The sequence below is a fragment of the Pleurodeles waltl genome, chromosome 7 (assembly GCF_031143425.1).
Source record: "Pleurodeles waltl isolate 20211129_DDA chromosome 7, aPleWal1.hap1.20221129, whole genome shotgun sequence".
Lineage (NCBI taxonomy): Eukaryota > Metazoa > Chordata > Amphibia > Caudata > Salamandridae > Pleurodeles > Pleurodeles waltl.
The window spans coordinates 67,831,534-67,850,450 of record NC_090446.1 but is presented as its reverse complement, the minus strand read 5'-3'; the positions used below and the strand labels follow the sequence as shown (position 1 = coordinate 67,850,450).

General features: G+C 43.6%; 1 pseudogene; it reads left to right on the top strand.

Annotated features, from left to right (window-relative positions):
- Positions 1-3,938: 3,938 nt before the first annotated feature.
- Positions 3,939-18,917, top strand: part of LOC138246807 (alpha-2-macroglobulin-like protein 1) — a 38,894-nt pseudogene continuing 23,915 nt past the window's right edge.

Genomic DNA, 18,917 nt, shown 5'->3' with positions numbered 1-18,917 from the left:
TGATTAACGTCTGCACACTCTTATGCCATAACAGCTTGTGATCCACACCTGGACTCAACAGAGTAATGGTAAATTATGATCAATTGATCTCCTAAACTATCCTAAAAAAACCTACTTGCTAGAAGATTGGCATTAAAAACCTCTATTTAGAGCTTTCACAGTTCTTTAGTCTCATTTACTTTGGAAGGCATTTCAATCTTGACGCTGTCCGTCAAACAAGAAAATGTTGAGAATTTCCAACCATGAAATTCTATATTGCTTAAAACATTAAATATATTCACAGGGACATATACCATTTATAAAATCTGTGAAATCCTGAACTCTCTCTTGTTCTTACACCAGAATCAATTCTACTTTAAAATAGATAATATTCTAGGTACAATGAGAGTGATATTATGGAACCCAGTCCTCAACTGCAACTACAGCCCTAAATTGGTCACTTTCAATATGGCGATCAGGGATGGATAATAGGCTACTCACTTTTTATGGACACATTATTTATAATCTTTCTACAGTACTGACAACAACCAGTAGATTACTAATGCATATGGTAACACTAGCATAGATTGCACCACATCCAAGACTTATAAAAGAAGACATAACACCAGATACTCAGTGGACAAGCACAGGCAGCAGTTAAGGGCACTAGAGATAAAACTGACTTACTTTGAAAAGTCTTCAGAAGTAGAGGATCTTATGCTAAGAACGAAAGGCTTAAACAAATACATCCTTGACCATTTTTATGCAACATGGTTTTAAAACATAGAAACATGTTTTAGAAAAAGTTATTTGCAATGAACATTGGCTCATATGAGCAAAATAATCAAGGATCAAAATCCCTCACTCACTTGCACAAGACTAAAGCTGAAGAACAAGGGAGCTTCAGCAGAACAAATGTGAATATAGAAGAGGCTTACATAGTGATGATCCATATCTGTGTCGACCAAACACCTTCAAAAGCCTCAAAGAGCAGACATAGGGGGTGATTCTGACCCTGGCGGTTGACTACCGCCAGGGCAGAGTGCCGCGGATGCACCGCCAACAGGCTGGCGGTGCATCCATGGGCATTCTGACTGCGGCGGTACAGCCGCGGTCAGAAACGGGAAACCGGCGGTGTCCCGCCGGTTTCCCGCTGCCCTAGGAAATCCTCCACGGCGGCGCTGCTTGCAGCGCCGCCATGGGGATTCCGACCCCCTTACCGCCATCCTGTTCCTGGCGTTTTTTACCGCCAGGAACAGGATGGCGGTAACGGGTGTCGTGGGGCCCCTGCAGTGCCCATGCCAATGGCATGGGCACTGCAGGGGCCCCCTAACAGGGCCCCACTAAGATTTTCAGTGTCTGCCAAGCAGACACTGAAAATCGCGACGGGTGCCACTGCACCCGTCACACGCCTTCAACTCCGCCGGCTCCATTCGGAGCCGGCTTCCTCGTTGAAGGCGCTTTCTCGCTGGGCTAGCGGGCGGCCTTCTGGCGGTCGCCCGCCAGCCCAGCGGGAAAGCCAGAATGGCCGCCGCGGTCATTTGACCGCGGTGCGGTCATTCGGCGGCTCCCGCCGGCCCTGCGGTTACCGCAGCCGGCGGGAGTCAGAATGACCCCCATAATAAGTAAGAAGAAAATAAACTAAAGTATGAAGTTACTGTGCATGGCAAAAAAAAATCACCTTTTGGAATATGGAGAAAGCCTAACATGCCCTAAGCAACACATTCTACAAACCTTTAAATCTTTACTAGGCCATACGCGCACTACTCTGTCTAACATGGTTGAGCACTAAAGGCCATCTCAGAGGGCTGGGTAGACACAGCCGTGTTTGTGGTTTTGAAGGAGGGAAGCACTTGATGTGTATGTGGCTCATGTAGGCTAATATCTCTTATAAATGGATCTGATCAGATGTAAACATTAACTTCAAGCAAATGTTTGTTTTAAAACTGCATAATGCACTACCTACAATTCCTTACCCTAGGGACACTTGAATTAGGTCAACTGTTTTCCAACTATATTTGCCCCATTATCACTCAAAAAAGTCTACTTGTCTGATGGGGTCTTCTTTTGATACCAAGTAGCTTTTCAAATTTTTTATACAAAACTTGAATATTTTGAGTGCTGGATTATTCAAATTATTCATTGATGTTGCTTTAAGTTCTCTGGTCCAACTTGTCTCCTGTTCAAGCCATCCTCCTACAAGTGGCACATGGAGTGTAGGATCCTGGTGCTGGGCACTGGGTCAGCAGCACACTATTGAGTGCCCTGTTCTAAACTCAATTCAACTTGGTTATGAAGTCAGAGTCCTGAGATGGAGCTTCTTGCTGCTCAGCTGTATGAGGATGTACACCTCCTGCCAGGTGGAAAACAGCGTTTGCTCATTGTGTGATGCTTAAATAAATATGAACTTTCCTCTAGATTGAATGGGTTTCTGTGGATCACGGGGACATTTGTTACTGTTCAAGTGATGTGCACTAATCGGGGAGGAAGCCTGAGTTGAACAGTATCTTCCGCTTTCCACTCTGCAGCATGACAGTACTTTGTGAAACAATACTTTCAACTCTTATTTAGTGACATAGGAGATGGAGTAAGTTTCCATCCACTTACAAGGAGTGTATACCTTGGACTCTTTGTACAGGTTCAGCTGGTAAACATGGCAATGTAACCTCCAAATACTGAGTAAAGATGCTTTCTAATATAAATTCCTTTGCTGGTAAACAAAAAAACACTTCAAATGTACTTTCCCATTGACTTTGCAGTTTTAGTAAGATGTAGCATTATGGTGAAGCCCTCCCTGAAGAAGATCATTCACATTGAAATGCGTGGATTATATGTGTATTGCCTTTCATTATGAGTTCAAGCAGGCTCTAGACATCAGGGCATAGAACCATTTTGGCCATTGCAAGCAAGTATTTGAAGATTAAAAAGGGTATTGAATTTGGGTGTCAATGTCATCTGAAGATTGTAATTGAGAGGCTCTAAGTTTCACTGTGCAGTAGATCCAGGCCCCCCATGCCATTGACGATAACTATATCTAATGTACATGCCCCTATATTGAAAATTGTACTATCCATTATATCAATGGCATGTAGTCAGAGGCCCAGGGACTGTAGGAGACAGTTTTTTCCAATTAAGTGCTTCTACGTTAGTACCTGCATAATTTCACAATTCAAAGATAAGGAATGCTTTAGTATTTTTATGTCCTTTGTAGGGGCATTTCAGGCTGGAGCAGTGGTCTTGGGGGCACATCGAAATGGTTCCACGCTATCAAGATGCCTTCCTCTTGGTGAAACCCTTCTACTCTAAGAGCAAGAGCTTCCTGAAGATACACTCTGTGCGGGGAGAGCTGTCCTGCAACTACACACATGACATGCAGGTGGACTACATCATCCAGCGAACAGAGCTGCAGAAAGATGCGGAACAGATGGACCTGCACTATCTGGTGATGTTTTGGAAGCATATATGTGGAATTTAGGGTTAAACTGAAGGATAACACATCCAATGGGATATGGTGTTGTTATAGGGGGAATCGGACCCACAAAGGTACAGATCTAAAGTGTTGCAGTAGCAGTGCATATAATTCACTCTCTTTCTTTTCTGTGAGGTGTTGCAGCTAGAGTGTCCTTCCTTGCACTTTTGTATCTGTGCTAGTGGCATACTCTGACCGATCACAAATTGCCACAGCTGCATGAGTGTCTGTCTTCATGTTCATAATCCATGTCATGTTCTGACTAGTCAATGGGTGTCTGTAGAAAAGTGGATTAGTATTTGGATGGACAGCCTCTCACCTCAAGGAATAATACCACTAACTTGTCAGGATAAACCCTATAGACAATAAATTAACCTGAGCTCAAATCCCTTGTAACTATGCACAGAGCAGACAGGCTTAACTTAAGGCAATGTGTATAGTATTTATACAGCCCTAAAACAATAATAAAGTCAAACTACTAATCAACAAAATGACACCGAAATGGCAAAAACCAATGAGTGAAACTGGAGGTAAGAACTTTTAAATGTTTAAGTAAAAATAGCACCAAAAGCACTAAGCACCAATAATAGTCTATACAAAAGATGGAGCAGGACCTAGGCATGATATCAGACTGACTGCAATAGATCATGGGTCGGAGACACCAAGTGGGTTTGTCCGGTCAAAGATTGTACTTTATTACTTTGGGGCAGATTTAGAGTTTGTCTGTCTATCAAATTCTAAATCAGTATCCTCCAGTGGAGCAAACTTGAGGCTATGTCCGAGGAAGGAGTATGGAACTCAGACACCTTTACCCCAAGGTCCTGCTGACGGCTACCAAGGTCTTGGAGGTGTAAAAATGTCCCAAATTCCAACTCTTTAGGATTTCTGGAGCAGGTCCTCTCAGTCACTTCTAAAGCTCCCAGGACCTCAGGGATGGCACCCTGTCTAGAATTCACTCCATGAGAGGCCACCAGCAAGGTTCAGTTGAGGACCAGGCTGTACTGAGCAATAGGTCACCTCAAGAAAAATACCTCCTGCAGCTTATTGTGTCTCTGAAGCCACACGTAAAGTGAACCAACTGACACTTGGAGTCCAGGTCTTTGTCCTGGTACAATAGGGAGCAGGTCCAGTCCTTCACAGCTCCTCTTGGGTCACAGGCGGCTGGCCTAGTCCTCTTCTAATCTTCCGCAGATGAAGAAAGTGTTGTGAGAAGGGTTCCTTGTAGTGCTACATTTATAGTTGGTGCTAGCCACAAGATAAGGGTGATTCCTGGGGTCTCCCTAATCAATGGGGAAACGTTTCTGGGACCCACCCTACCCACTTTCTCAGAAATTCCTCTATGCCTTACTGCAAGTAATCCCTTGGTGCCCCTCACCGCTAAAATCCAAGATAGGGAAACACTTTCTCCCTTGTGCAGAACACAGAAGTGTGGCCAGGGAAATGAGCAATCCACTTCCCTGTGTCCACTTGAATACAGTTATGGGGGTAGCTTCCCTCCCACTGGGTTCGGGTGAAGCCTGGCTAGTGTGGGCCTTGGGGATAAAGGCTTTTCCTTTCTCAGGTCCCTCCTTATACTAAATTATGAATGGGAGGCCTCACCTATGTGCATCTTGAGTTAAAGCAGTTTATGTGTCCACCCCAATTGTCCTTACTGCGCCGATAGGGATCAATTGCCCCATAACCAGTCCATCCTGTCAACAGGCGTAAGCTATTGTTCTGCTGTCAGCGTATGTTTAGCAGAGTTAAAATTGCACAGACTTTTAAGTCTAGTAAAAACAGGGTCCCAAAAAAGCCAAAAATCTGCAGTCACCATACAGAAAAGGAGTATTGTCTACAGTGATACTCCCAGCTTAAGGCTGAGTGATCTCATCAGGATCTTAGCTAACACCATATCATAACTGATCCCATCCTATCCTTTCTTCTTCAGTGTCTCTTCCCTCCAAAATTGCAGCCAACGTAATGTCTGCTGGTATCAGAGAATAATTCAAGGTGCCAAAGGATAAGGAAATTAATACTAAGGAGTGCAGGTGTTGCAACAGTGTACATCATGGAAGTCAGTGAGTTAGGACTTTGTGCTGTCCCTCCCTCCCACTGTGGTCTACCTTGATTTCACACTTGATATTGACCTCTCAGTGGTACTAGACATGAATAACATGATCAAATTGGTGACACTCACCTTTACTCCTTAAAAAATTAAGGCCCATATTTATACTTTCTTTGCGCCACATTTGCGTAATTTGTTTACGCAAAAGCGGCACAAACTTACAAAATAGAATTATATTTTGTACGTTTGTGCTGCTTTTTCATAAAAAATTACACCAATGTGGCGCAAAAGAGTATAAATATGGGCCTAAAAGCCTTTGTCAGCAATGGCCAAATAAAGGTTGCAGTCAATGCTTTACTATATCACAGTTAGTCTATGGTAATGCATCACCTAAATCCTTAAAAGCAACATTCCATGTAACATGCAAACTCTTATCATAGTGATAAAGTATGCTCATACAATACCCAAACTTTCCACCATTGATTGGTTCTTAACAAAGCAAGAAGCAAGGTCGTATTGACATGGCTCACAGTAGGAATGTATCATCTTGCTTGGCATGTTAGCCACAATTTCTAACTGTTTGTCAGTATGTTTTGCCTGTCTCACTGGGATCCTGCTAGCCAGGACCCCAATGCTCATTGTTTGTGGCCTATTTGTGTTGTCAGTATGCTTAACTGTGTCACTGAAGATCTGCTAACCAGAACTCCAGCGCTTATGCTCTCTCTACTTATCAAATGTGTCACTATAGTTTAGTGACTCCAGATTTCAATTCTGATTGGCACACTGGACCCCCCTTATAAGTCCCTAGAATTTGGTACCTATCTACCCAGGGCATCGGGGTTCCAGGAGATCCTTATGGGCTGCAGCATTTCTTTTGCCACCATACAGAACTCATACCAACCTTTCATCAGGACTGCCCCTGCAGCCTGAGTGAAATAGTGCACACACTATTTCACAGCCATTTGCACTGCACTTAAGTAACTCATAAGTCACCTACAAGTCTAACCTTCATTTACTAAAGGCTCAGTGCAAAGTTACTGTGTGTGAGGGCACCCTGTCAATTCCAAGGTGTGGGGACCCTCTGGAGACCTCTGAGTGGCCTGTGCCAGCAGGTGACGTCAGAGACCCCACCTGATAGGTGCATATCTGGGTAGGTAGCCAATACCCCTCTCAGGGCTATTTAGGGTCTCTCCTCTGGGTGTTTCTCAAATTCGGTTTGCAAGACTCCTCCAGGACTCCTCTGCATCTTCTGCTTCAGCTTCTGACCATCGGATCAACTGCAGACTGCTCCAGGAACTGCTTTAACTGCAACAAAGTATCCAGGACGACTCCTGCGACCTGCAACTTCAGTTCCAGACAGCATTTGCAACAGTTTCCAAGGTGTGCATTCTCCGAGGACTACCTGTCTTCACCCTGCACCAGAAGGACCGAAGGAATCTCCCATAGAGTGACAAAGTCGCTTCCCTGCTTCAGGAGGAACACTTCACCACGACGACTGGTACTGTGCGACTCCTCTACTGGCAACAAGCATGCTCCCTGGAACACAGCTTGTGTACCAAAGCAACCCAGATTGTCCAAAGATCCAGCTGTCCAAATTTTGATGCGGTAAGAGCTTGCCTCCCTGTGCTGCAAAAGTACCCTTGTGCACTGCGTTTTCTGCAGCTCCTTGGGCTTCTGTGCACTTTTTCCAAGAATCCTTCATGCACAGTATAGCCCAAGTCCTCAGCACTCTATCCTGTGACGCACAACTCACTGAGTTGTTCTCAGGTGGTGTGGGACCTTCCTTTGTAGTACTGCGACAACTGCACTTTGCATCTTCTTTGTCCCCATGTTCTGGGACTCCCGTGGGTGCTGCCTGGTCGTCTGAGGGCTCTCTGAAGTGCTGAGAGCCCCTTCTGTCTCCTCAGTCCGAGATGAGACCCCCAGGTCCTTCCTGGGTTCATGCAGCTCCTTTTTTACGCAAACCACGTACTTGCTTGAACCAAGGCTTGTTGGCAGAATCCAGCAAAGCAAACAGCCTGCATCCAACTACATGGCGTGGGACACCTCCTGCACTAAGCAGGAACCCGCAACCATCTTCTTTGGTGCTCTTCTGTACTGTTCTTCCAACCAGGGAATCCACTTTTACACCTTCTTCTAGGTTGGCAGGGTCTCCTGTTCTTCCTGTACTCTTCTTCGACTTCTGGACTTGGTCTCCTCTCTCCACAGGTCTTCAGGTCCAGGAATCATTGTTTGTTGCTTGCAGTCTTTATCACGACTTGTAGTGTGTTCTGAGGAAACTTGCTGTACTTTACTCCTGTTTTCCTGGGCTCTGCGGTGGGGTACTATACTTACCTTTGGTGTTTTCTTACACACCCAGCGCCCCTTTACACACTACACTTGCCTGGGGGGGAGTCTGACTTTCGCATTCCACTTTCTTAGTATATGGATTGTGTTGCCCCTAGGCCCATTGCAATCTATTGTATTTTCTACTGTTTGCACTAATCTATGATTGTTTACTTACCTGATTTTGGTTACTAGTGTAGATATTGTGTATAATACTTACCTCCAGTAGGAGTATTGCCTCTAAGATATTTTTGGTCTTGTGTCAGTAAAATAAAGTACCTTTATTTTTGGAACACTGAGTATTGTCTTTTATTGTGTATAAGTACAGTGTAACTATAGTGGTATTGCAGGAGCTTTGCATGTCTCCTAGTTCAGCCTAAGCTGCTCTGCCACAGCTACCTCTAGACAGCCTAAACTGCTAGAAACACAGCCTACATTTCACTAAGGTGGATCACTGGACCTGATTTAAGGTGTACGTACCTCAGGTACCCACTACAAACCAGGCCAGCATCTCACACTCACTCTACCTGACCTCACTGACTCACTCAAAACCTCTGGTGGTAAAAGAGATCTGCACATTTCAGAACATCACAAACTTAATATCATTCACTCTCATTTGCAACTAATACCTTCTGGAACTTATTACTGATTAATGTGAGACTAAATCATATCTGTCTACAGACAATAAAAACTCATTTTTTCACAGTATATAGTAGTTATCCTCAAAGCTGACCACTTGTGAAATGTACAGTTTATGGTTGCTTTTCACTTCTATTCAGATGAAGATTGCTATTTTTCTTCAATAATAATTCTCCAAACCTGATACTTGCTTTAGTGCTATTATTATTGCTGTTATTTTTACATTTATCTGTTGTATCTGACACACGCCTACCATGACAGAGATCAGTAGTAAGCTCTCAAGGAAATAAATAAGTGTAAGTGTATGAGCCAGTTGTACAAAAGAGACAGGTCTCAAATTGTGCACCGACTTTGTGACTAACCTCTGATTTTGCAATGCAACCTATGCTCTAACACTTCAGGCTGCAAAATCCATAGTTGCTGGGGCTCACAGATCAATCTGCCTAATGAATATTCATTAGGCATACTGCTATTTGCGACCCATGTAATCGCCTACAAACACAGGGATGGTGGCTTACAAGGAGCAGCACACCACCATCCTTGTGTTTTTCTGTTTGCATTCTGTAATGGGAAACAATTTGTTTTTATGCTGCCCTCGCCCATTATGGAACCGGTGCTGCTTTAAAAAAACTTTTTCCCATATGGGAGGACATTGAGAAGAGCAGGTAGTTGTCACCTGTATTACTGGTTGCTCCACTCTTATTTAGTGATCTCCTGTACCACTGCCTGCTCCATCAATGTCACTCAGTGGACACCTTCCACTTTGTGAGTGAGTTACAACCTCTTTTGAGGTGTTGGTGACTAGTCAACGGTTTGCAACTGCAACACCATTGATATAAACTATTCTGAGGTGTAGCTAGGAAGAAATATCCATTTAAAAGCTCCTTCAGAAGAGTGATTTGATATGGGTCACTTAACCAATTTTGGGAGCCGGAAATCTATTTCCAACTCACAAAATGGGTTTAGTACTTTGTAAAACATATTTTTGCATTTACCAATCCTGTGCTTTGTAACTCATAGCATTTGGTTACATAAAATAGTTTCAGACTTGTGGCCCGTGTAGTAAGGGTTTCTGGAAATGCTTTAGGTATGGTTACAATTAATCTCGGTGTACCTTAATACCCCCATCAATTCTCACAGTCATGTAGTTATTTGCAGGCATGAGACCTTGTCAAGGTAATAAATTAAACCAGGAGTTAGGCAAGTGTCGATTCTGTCAAGTATAGTACTGTAGCAAAGCTTATTCAAGGGCTCATCAGTGGCTTGCCTCTTAGCACAACACTGACTTCTTCTCACTCCCAGGTTGCATCGAAAGGAGGAATTATTCACACTGGAACCAAGGCGTTATCAGTTAACAAAGAGTTAACTGTAGGTGTTTCAGCTTTTAACTGTCTTTTGTCACTGTGTGGAGATTTAGACAAACCGTATATAGGAATGCTCAAACCTTCTTCTTGATCTGACCCTTCGGCCTCCTGTGTGAGGAGCACTAAGAGTAACAGGATGCTCCTTAAAAAAACAGGTAAAATCTCTGCTCTCCTCTCTGCTAAGGGCATAGCTTGCTCTCTCATATTTCGAATTTCTGACATACACTTTACCATTTCCATGACTTTTTCCTTTCTGTTTGCCCCAGTCCTTCAGGGCTCCTTCTCTATCCAGTTCCCCACAAGCCCAGATATGGCACCTTTGGCCAAGGTGATGGTCTACACCATGTTCCAGGATGGCGAAGTTACAGCTGCTACAACATCGTTGCATGTATCCAAGTGCTTCAAGAACAAGGTGAGCAGTCAGGCTCTATCCTGCGTAGCACAGGAAAGATCACACAGCATTAACAAATGTAAATATTTACTAAATCTGTAAATAAATTAACCAAACTTTAGAAACATAACTCAGTAGATCAAATCCTAATGAAACAGGAACTTTTTCAAAAATGCAGATGACAGCTGATGAAAAGTGTTGCTGGACCAGAGCTCTCAGGTAAATATTGGTTTATGAGCTAAGGCTTACAAACGCATCAAGGAGAAATCCCCGCTTCACAGGTCAATGGACCTTTTATGCAAGTTGAGATTAACTAAGAGCTGTACATCAATTAAATAATCATCACAATTTCAAGTACTGTTTTGAGTCAATAATGAGAGTTGTGTGAGTTTAAAAGTTGTATTTATCAGTCTTCCTAATATCACAGCTTTATTAAAACAGCATATGATGTCATCAATATCTATCATTAAACAAAAAATAAAAATAAGTAATCAATATCTCAGCATTAAGCATGCTCCATAAATGAAGGAACCCCTATTCTAAGACTAAGGATTCACTTGGGGAAAACAAGAAAAGGTTGTCTGTTAGAACCCATAAAGAGTTCCAAACAGAGAGATTAAAGCATAAAGCTTCAGAATCAATTAACAATTATCAATCAAAGCTGAACTTCACTTAAAGAGAGGTTCAAGAAACTCAGTAGACTCTTCGAGCCGCATAGATTCGGGCAGGGAAAGTGAATGTATTAGCATTCCATCTACTTTAGGAACACACATTATAATAGAAAATACAATCTGAACTTTTGCAGCATGTTTCTTCTTCTTCTTCTTCATTTAACCAATCAGCTTTCACTGTTTAACGGGAACAGTAACACTCTATCATCATCTCACCAGTGGAAAAATAGTCCATAGGCAGCAATGTTTAAGTGAACCATTTTTATCAGCTACTTTGTGTAACTCCCATAGGGTTCTCATCATTTACTCTCCTTAAGAAAACTGCAATATCATGTTTATGCTTCTGCATTGCCTCACTTAAACACAATCTACTTAGTCATGCAACATACAAAGACTTTGCATGATTAGAAACATTTGGCAGAGTTAAATGAAACATTTTAATATAGCTATCATGCTTTATCAAAAATATGCCTGTGGCAAGGTCAAAACAAACTTCTTTTACATTAAGGCCCTCATTACAACCGTGGCGGTAAATGGCGCTTACCGCCTTGCTGAAGGCCGGCAACATACTGCTAGTGCCGGCAGTATGTGCAAAAACCATATTTTGACATGTCCGCTGGGCCAGTGGTCGGAAACAGCGTTTCCACCCGCTGGCCCAGCGGAAATATCACCACAACATTGAAGCCGGCTCGTAATAGAGCCGGCGGCAATGCTGATGTGCAGCGGGTGCAGTGGCACCCGTCGCGCATTTCACTGCCTGAAATTCGGGCAGTGAAATGCGCAATGGGGCTATGTCAGGGGGCTCCTGCACTGCCCATGCCAAGTGCCAAGGCGGTGCAGAGGCTCCCAGAGGCCCCCCGAGGCCCCTAAACCACCAGCCTTTCCATGGCGGTGTCTACCACCACGGACAGTCTGGCGGTAAGGGGAGTCGAAATCCTCTGCATGCAGCGCTGCCCTGGAGGAATACGACTGCCGGGACCGCCATGGCAGTATACCGCCGGCGCTGTTACCGCGGCGGAACCACCGCGGTCGAAATGTGGTGTGAAATATGGCCAGCCTGTTGGCGGTGCTTCCACCACATTTCCGCTGGCGGTCACCGACCGCCAGAGTTGTAATGAGGGCCTAAGTCATTAATTTCACAGCATGTCAGCATGTCAGCATGTCAGCATGTCAGCTTGTTAGAAGTTACACATTTCACATTCTTAGGCTAGGTCAGTTTTGCAATAAAATGCTACTTCAGCTATTCAAGACTAATACACATAAATGTGACAGCATACTACATTTCTTCAAATTTTCATCTAAGGCCTACATGGTAATTCTGCATGTTATAGCATTAATTTATAGTTCTTTTAAAAAACCTTAGCAGTTTGACAATAATTGTGTTAAACCTTCATTCACTGCCTATATTTAGCCTTTCATAAACGCAGATTTACGGCACCAATGCACTTCTAGATGCCAGCTTCTGTTCTGTTCTTCTGAATTCCTTCACATCAACATCAATGTTTGTGTTGTTTTAAATCCGTGTACCAAAAAAACAGGTAGTATATTGATTTATAATCGCACACCACAGTCCCTGATCTTGAAGCACAGCCTGAAATAGCCACCACATTGTTAGAATGTCCTCTGAGCTTTAATGAAAATACACTTGAAATGACAAATATAATATTAAATAAGCCAAATACTGGTACAAGACCTTGGAACTGAGAAATATGATTTAAATATTTCTGTAATAAATTACATATTTTACTAAATTCTTCAAATCATATCTGTTATCTCTCCTACATGGTCTTACAGAAGTGGAAAACATTAACGGACATGAGTAAAAAATAAATCTAAAAATTGCATCTTTGAATGCATACACAAGATCTGCTACCTCCTGCAAATGATTCAAAGTTTAATCTTAAAATCTTAGAGAAATTCACATGCATTGCTTCTCCTCCGTACACAAATAACTCCTGCATATTTTTATTTTAAAATAGGTATAAATAGATATGCCACCTAAAAGAACCAAAATGCCCCAACATTTGAAATTGAGACCATTGCCATGAAATTAACAAATGTTTCTTCAAAATTAATAATCATACTTTTAAATCAACATTGAATATTCGCAACCTATCCTAAATGAGAAAGACTGACCCAGGAGAGGGTTAGAAATGCCGGAAAATCTCTGTAACCATGGAGAGCCAATTTCTGAAACAAAAAGTGTGTCCCAGGTTTCCTTGGAATACGTGCAAAAAGTTTTTTTTAAAGTTTTAATGAGCTGCTCTATTCATTCAGGGAAAGGTGTAAGGGGATCCCAGGAAATTCATAACTTGTGAGCCTTTAATTGCAATTGCGAAACATAGCTACGTTTTGCTCTTCTGCATTTGCAATGTTCAATTATGTTTTATTTGTAAGCTTTTCTTTTTCTACTGTAGCCAAAAACACACAGCCTCAAAAAACCTATATCACACAACTTTGCTATACAAATGCTATATAGCACTACTACGTTATTCCTTCAGTAACCACTCTCACACCTCATCCCTATCTACGATCAGCTAGCAGCAGGAACAGTAAACAAAAACAAGTTAGTGTTAAAATTACCCTTTGTAAATTTTGGAAAGTAGTGCCATTTTAGAAACCAAAACATTATATTAACGTTCAAAGTCTATAAAAACAAATGATGGTGTCACATAAAAAAGTACTTCTCCAAGATAGCCTTTAAAAAATAGAAGAGCAATGTTTCATTAAAAAAATCCGATTTTCCTCTTCCTTGGTAGCACAAGCAGCCATTGCACAGCCATAATCGTTTGGTATGTGAAAATCGACTGACTTAAATACTGTGTCCTAAATGTCTTTTACAAGAATGTACTTTCATTGGAGTTAACAGAACAGCTTCACCCACTGATTCAGTATTATTGCAGACTAACTGCACATTGCACAGGATTATACACTGGGAACCTCAGTGGACACTCAGTTTGCAAGTAGCGCTCTAGCATCGGACATGCTTTAGGCACTAGATTTCTTTGAAGATAAACCTTCTTTTGCCCGTGACTGGAGGCACAGCAGTTCCATAGCATTATTCTAAACAAGTTATATAAAATGTACACTTTACATAGAAACTTTGGATAATGAATATCTATGATATACGGAGTATATATTGATTGACACTTTGGAAAAGCAATTAGAAAATATAGCCACTGAAAAATAACTTAGGGCCTGATTACGACTTTGGCGTTCCGACAGCCGGACTTCCAAAGCCAAGGGGACGAGGCCTCCCACCCTTTCCGTCATATTACAATGTTTCCTCTGAGCTGACTGGCAAAAAATGCTGTATTATGATGTTTCTGCCTGTCAGCCCGGAGGAAACAGTGCAGCGGTACTGACCTCCATTCCCTTAGGGAGCCAAGGCCAATACCATAGCACAGAGGGTGCCCCCAGCATTCTCGGAATGCACACTGTCTGCCAGAGCAGACAGTGCGCATTCCAAGGGTGCTGGCAGGGGGGCCTTCACTGCCCACAATATGGACCTCTGTGACCCTCAGCACTGCATTTACATGGCGGGGACCCCGCCATGAAAAGGCTGGCGGGGTCCAATGCAAAGAATGCAATGATCAGCATGGCGGTGCCGAACCTGGCACTGCCGTAACTGACCACAACTTTAAACGCCGCCAACCTGCTGGGATCCCTGATCCTTGTGATGGTGCAGTCTCCTGGCGGTCGGACCACCAGGATCATAATCTGGCCCTTAGTATCTGTTTCTGTTTGGGAAGACTAACCTTCCTTCACCACACACCTCAAATATACCAATGTCACAAGTCTAGGCTAAGCAGGTGGGCGCCACAGTAGTGTCCATGATTCTGAATATGTCTGATCGGAATATACCCCTCTCAGATGGCAGCCTAGGATAGTAATGTCCTCCCTTTGCCTGGACAGAGATACACAGACACACCATATACATGTGGGGGGCCATGCCAGGCTGTACTCTGTAACTTTTCTCCAAAGGCAAGGGAGATAATTTCCCAAAACAACAAAATGTGTGACGCGCAGAGTATGTAACAATAGGCAAATTGTGAGGGTGTTTAAAGACAACTATAGGTATGGGGTTCTCTACATTACCCCTGTATTTGCCAATGGGTTGTTGGTTGACTGGGGTGTGAGCGTTTGTCAAGGAGCAACCACAACCCTTGTTAGTGTAAGGCACAAGCAAACCCCAGAATAACCCGTGCTTCACCCTCTGGTAGCTTGGCACACAGCAGTCAAGCTTAACTTAGAGGCAATGTGTAAAGCATTTGTGCAACACTTCAAACAGCAAAACAGTGAAAACACCACACAAAATAATCCAGCAGCAATTTAGAGAAATTAAGTTTAATTTAATAAATAATACAAGACCAACATTTTTAAAGAATAAACTGCAGTATAGTACATAAAAGCATAAAGCACCAACCAGCACCAGTGCTACCAGATGGCCAACTGTGGCCATCTGGTAGCACTGGACTGGGTCAAAGTCAAAAGTTCAGGCCGACCGCGATGGAGAGCTGGCCGGATTCATCCCCAGATTAGCCCAGCTGAAGAGTTACCTTTTCAAGTCTTGATTCAAGAGCCCTGTTTACATTGGAGATTGGAGAGGGTCGGCGAGAGCAAGGAGAGCATTGCAGGCGGTGGTCAGCATAGCATGGAGAGCATGCTGGGTGTCATGGATGGGCGGGCTGGAGCTTTGCGTTGGTAGTCCCCTATGGGCCTTTGATGCTGCTGTGCAAAGAGATGGCCTGACGGTGGCTCATGCAGATTTTTTAAGCAAATGGCATGGTTCCGGTTCAGACTGGCCAGCTCTCGGTCTGAAAGAACCAAATAGCTTCATTTCAAGAGCTCAAGAGCCACACCAAAGGCTAGACTAGACTATATGGCAATGTGACAGCGCCAGAAGCATTGGTTTGACAAGTTAGTGTGAGGGATGTTGTTCAGTTGGTGGTTTGTGTGGCCTGTTTATGGTCTGGAGGGCTGATTTTTACTGTTTATTTCCCTGATCTTACCACAAACATTGTCTGCAGCAAGCACAAATACATGTAGCCCTCAATAGGTTGCAAGCCAAGGGGGCAGAGCAGGGGGCTGGGTCTTCCCCATCCAAACATGGCCAAATAGGATTAGTAGGGCAGTCAACCTTATTTTACTCATTCTATTTGCTGAATAGTGGATACTGGTGTCCCTGAGGGGGGAGGGGGGGCAAGAAAAAGGCCATGCATGTGATACATGACCATCTGCAGAAGCTCTGCGTTGACACATGATCCTTCACCAGCCAGTCCTAGTGAAGGATAAGTGTATGTGTGGAGCAGGGGATAATATTGAATATTAACTGTCTTAGGAAGACCAAAACAGTGGCTGTGTTGCATATATAGTGAAATAATGGGCATTATAAGTACTGTTCATTAAAGGTAGTTCGAATATTTGCAGGTTTACATCCTTCTGGGAACCACAACTTGCCATGTTTCTGTTCTAGGCTGAGGTAAAAAAGACACCTCTAAAGGGCTGTTTATGTTTTTGTTTTTATGCAGGTGACTTTGGGATTTTCTACAGAAGAGGCCTTACCAGGGACTGATATTTCCCTTCAGCTGCATTCGGCTGCCGGCTCTCTATGCGCTGTCCGTGCCATGGATAAGAGCACAGTACTAATGAAACCAGAGAAGGAGCTCACGAACAACAAGGTGAGAAATGCTGCTGCTCCAGTCCAACCTGTTGACACTGTTGACAGATAAGAGAGACCAAGGACTGAATGGGCAGTATGATGAGTGTAGATTCCAGTTGAGAAAAACAATAGATTGAATATATATATATATATATATATATATATATATATATATATATATATATATATATATATATATATATATATATCACATGTCCTTCTCATCTCATAGGCTTGAAGAGCAACAAGGAGAAGGGTAGAGGCAATTGTGACAACTTCTCAGCCCTGAGATCTGTTTGTATTTCAGCTACTACAGAGGCCTGCTGGTTTCATCTGTAACACTTTAGCACTGGGATATATCTGACCTGCATAAAAAATAATCTGCTTAAAGCGTTGCAAAAAAAGTTCACCCACTTTCGCTCCTTCGTGGAATGTTTCATGCTGTTCCAAGCAAGGGCAATAAACAGGGGGCATGGATTATTTTACCATTTTAATTCCCATATGAAAGTCTGCTATCCAATACAGAAAAAATGTCTCAATGGAATTACAGCAAATTTCACAACCAGTTAACATTTTAATCAGAAAGTGTGCTTCCCCTTAATTGGTATACATCTGTTCAGTAGGTTTCTAGAAACTAGCATTTAAAAATGTGCTTGGATGGGCATCAAGGGGTTAACCACAAGGCAAAATAGTAATTCTTGGACTGTTGATGACACATAGGGGGCCATTCTGACCCTGGTGGTCTGAGACCGCCAGGGCAAGAATGACGGAAGCACCGCCAACAGGCTGGCGGTGCTTCCTTCCCTATTCCGACCGCAGCGGTAGAGCCGCGGTCGCACCGCCGGGGCCGGCGGTTTTCTGCCATTTCTGCCCCGGCGGTGATAATCCGCCTGGGCAGCTGCCCTGGGGATTATGACCCCCATACCGCCAGCCTGTTTCTGGCGGTTTTCACCGCCAGGAAGTGGCTGGCGGTAAGGAGTGTCCTGGGGCCCCTGGGGGCCCCTGCACTGCCCATGCCACTGGCATGGGCAGTGCAGGGGCCCCCTGACAGGGCCTCGGCCAGCTTTTCACTGTCTGCATAGCAGACAGTGAAAAGCGCGACGGGTGCAACTGCACCCGTCGCACGGCCGCAACACCGCCGGCTCCATTCGGAGCCGGCTCCTATGTTGCGGCCTCATTCCCGCTGGGCCGGCGGGCGCAAACTAGGTTTGCGCCCGCCGGCCCAGCGGGAATGTCGGAATGGGGGCTGAGTGAAAGCGGCCGCATTGGCGGCCGCATGGCGGGTTCCGCCTAGCGGGCGGCTGTCGGAATGACCCCCATATTCTTTGATTGGCCAATTTAAAAGATTGAATATTGATTGGCTGGCCACAATAGTAACAATATGGGGTAGAATTACAGGGCTCAGTGACATGGTCCATGCGTTCTACAAATTAATCTAAAAAAGCATAAAAGGTACCCGGGTGAGCTCACCATGAACCCGAGGGTCATGTGGGTGTGGTGTCCCAAAGGAACGCCACCTTGAGTGGTTTGCCACAACACTAAAACCATGTTGTCCCAGCCATTAAAGGCCTCTGGAATCATAGTCGTCATTAAAATGCATTGCAGTTAAAGCCTGCTTTTGAGAATCACAAAAATAGAACACACATGAATGGTGATAACACATTTAGGGCTTTATTTAGAGTTTGTTGGAGAGGGTAATCCGTCACAAAGGTCCACCTGCCAGATTGACAGACCAAACGACCTTCAGTATATAAATGACTTAGACTACCCCATCTCCATTGCATACATACTATTGCCACGGAGTGAGAGAGTAAGGGCCATCTGAGGTTTTGCCATGTGTCCGCTGCCCGATTTAGAGTGGGTAGACGTGTGGCCAGTTTTTATTTTAACAAACTGCAACTCAAAACATGGTTGTAGGTAAAAAGAAAAGCTTTTCAATGACCACCACACCATGGGAGAAAACTCCCATGGTGAGATGCGGGGGGGTGCGGGTCATTGTTTTTATTATTTTCAAAAACAAAATTGTGCTTCAGTAAAAAAGAAAATTAAAGTGTGCAGTGTGGTTCCGTCATGTTAACGGAGCCTTACAACACACTTTCAATGCATTTACAGGAACTCTTGCGCCAATGGACATCTCTAGATTAGTTTGTGAAGTACCCTCGCCATGGCGAAAATAAAGTATTCCGCAATAGCGACGGTAGTCACAATATGAATCATTTGTTGATGATACCAAACTTTTTTTAGGACTTGTGGTGTGTTTGTTCTAAGGTGATTTTAGCTGTGCCTCTAGTGAGATCTGATTAATCATGTTTTAGAGAAAATGGTTTTCTCTCATCATTTTCCATTTCTCAGTGTAAAAAAAAAAAACTAGAA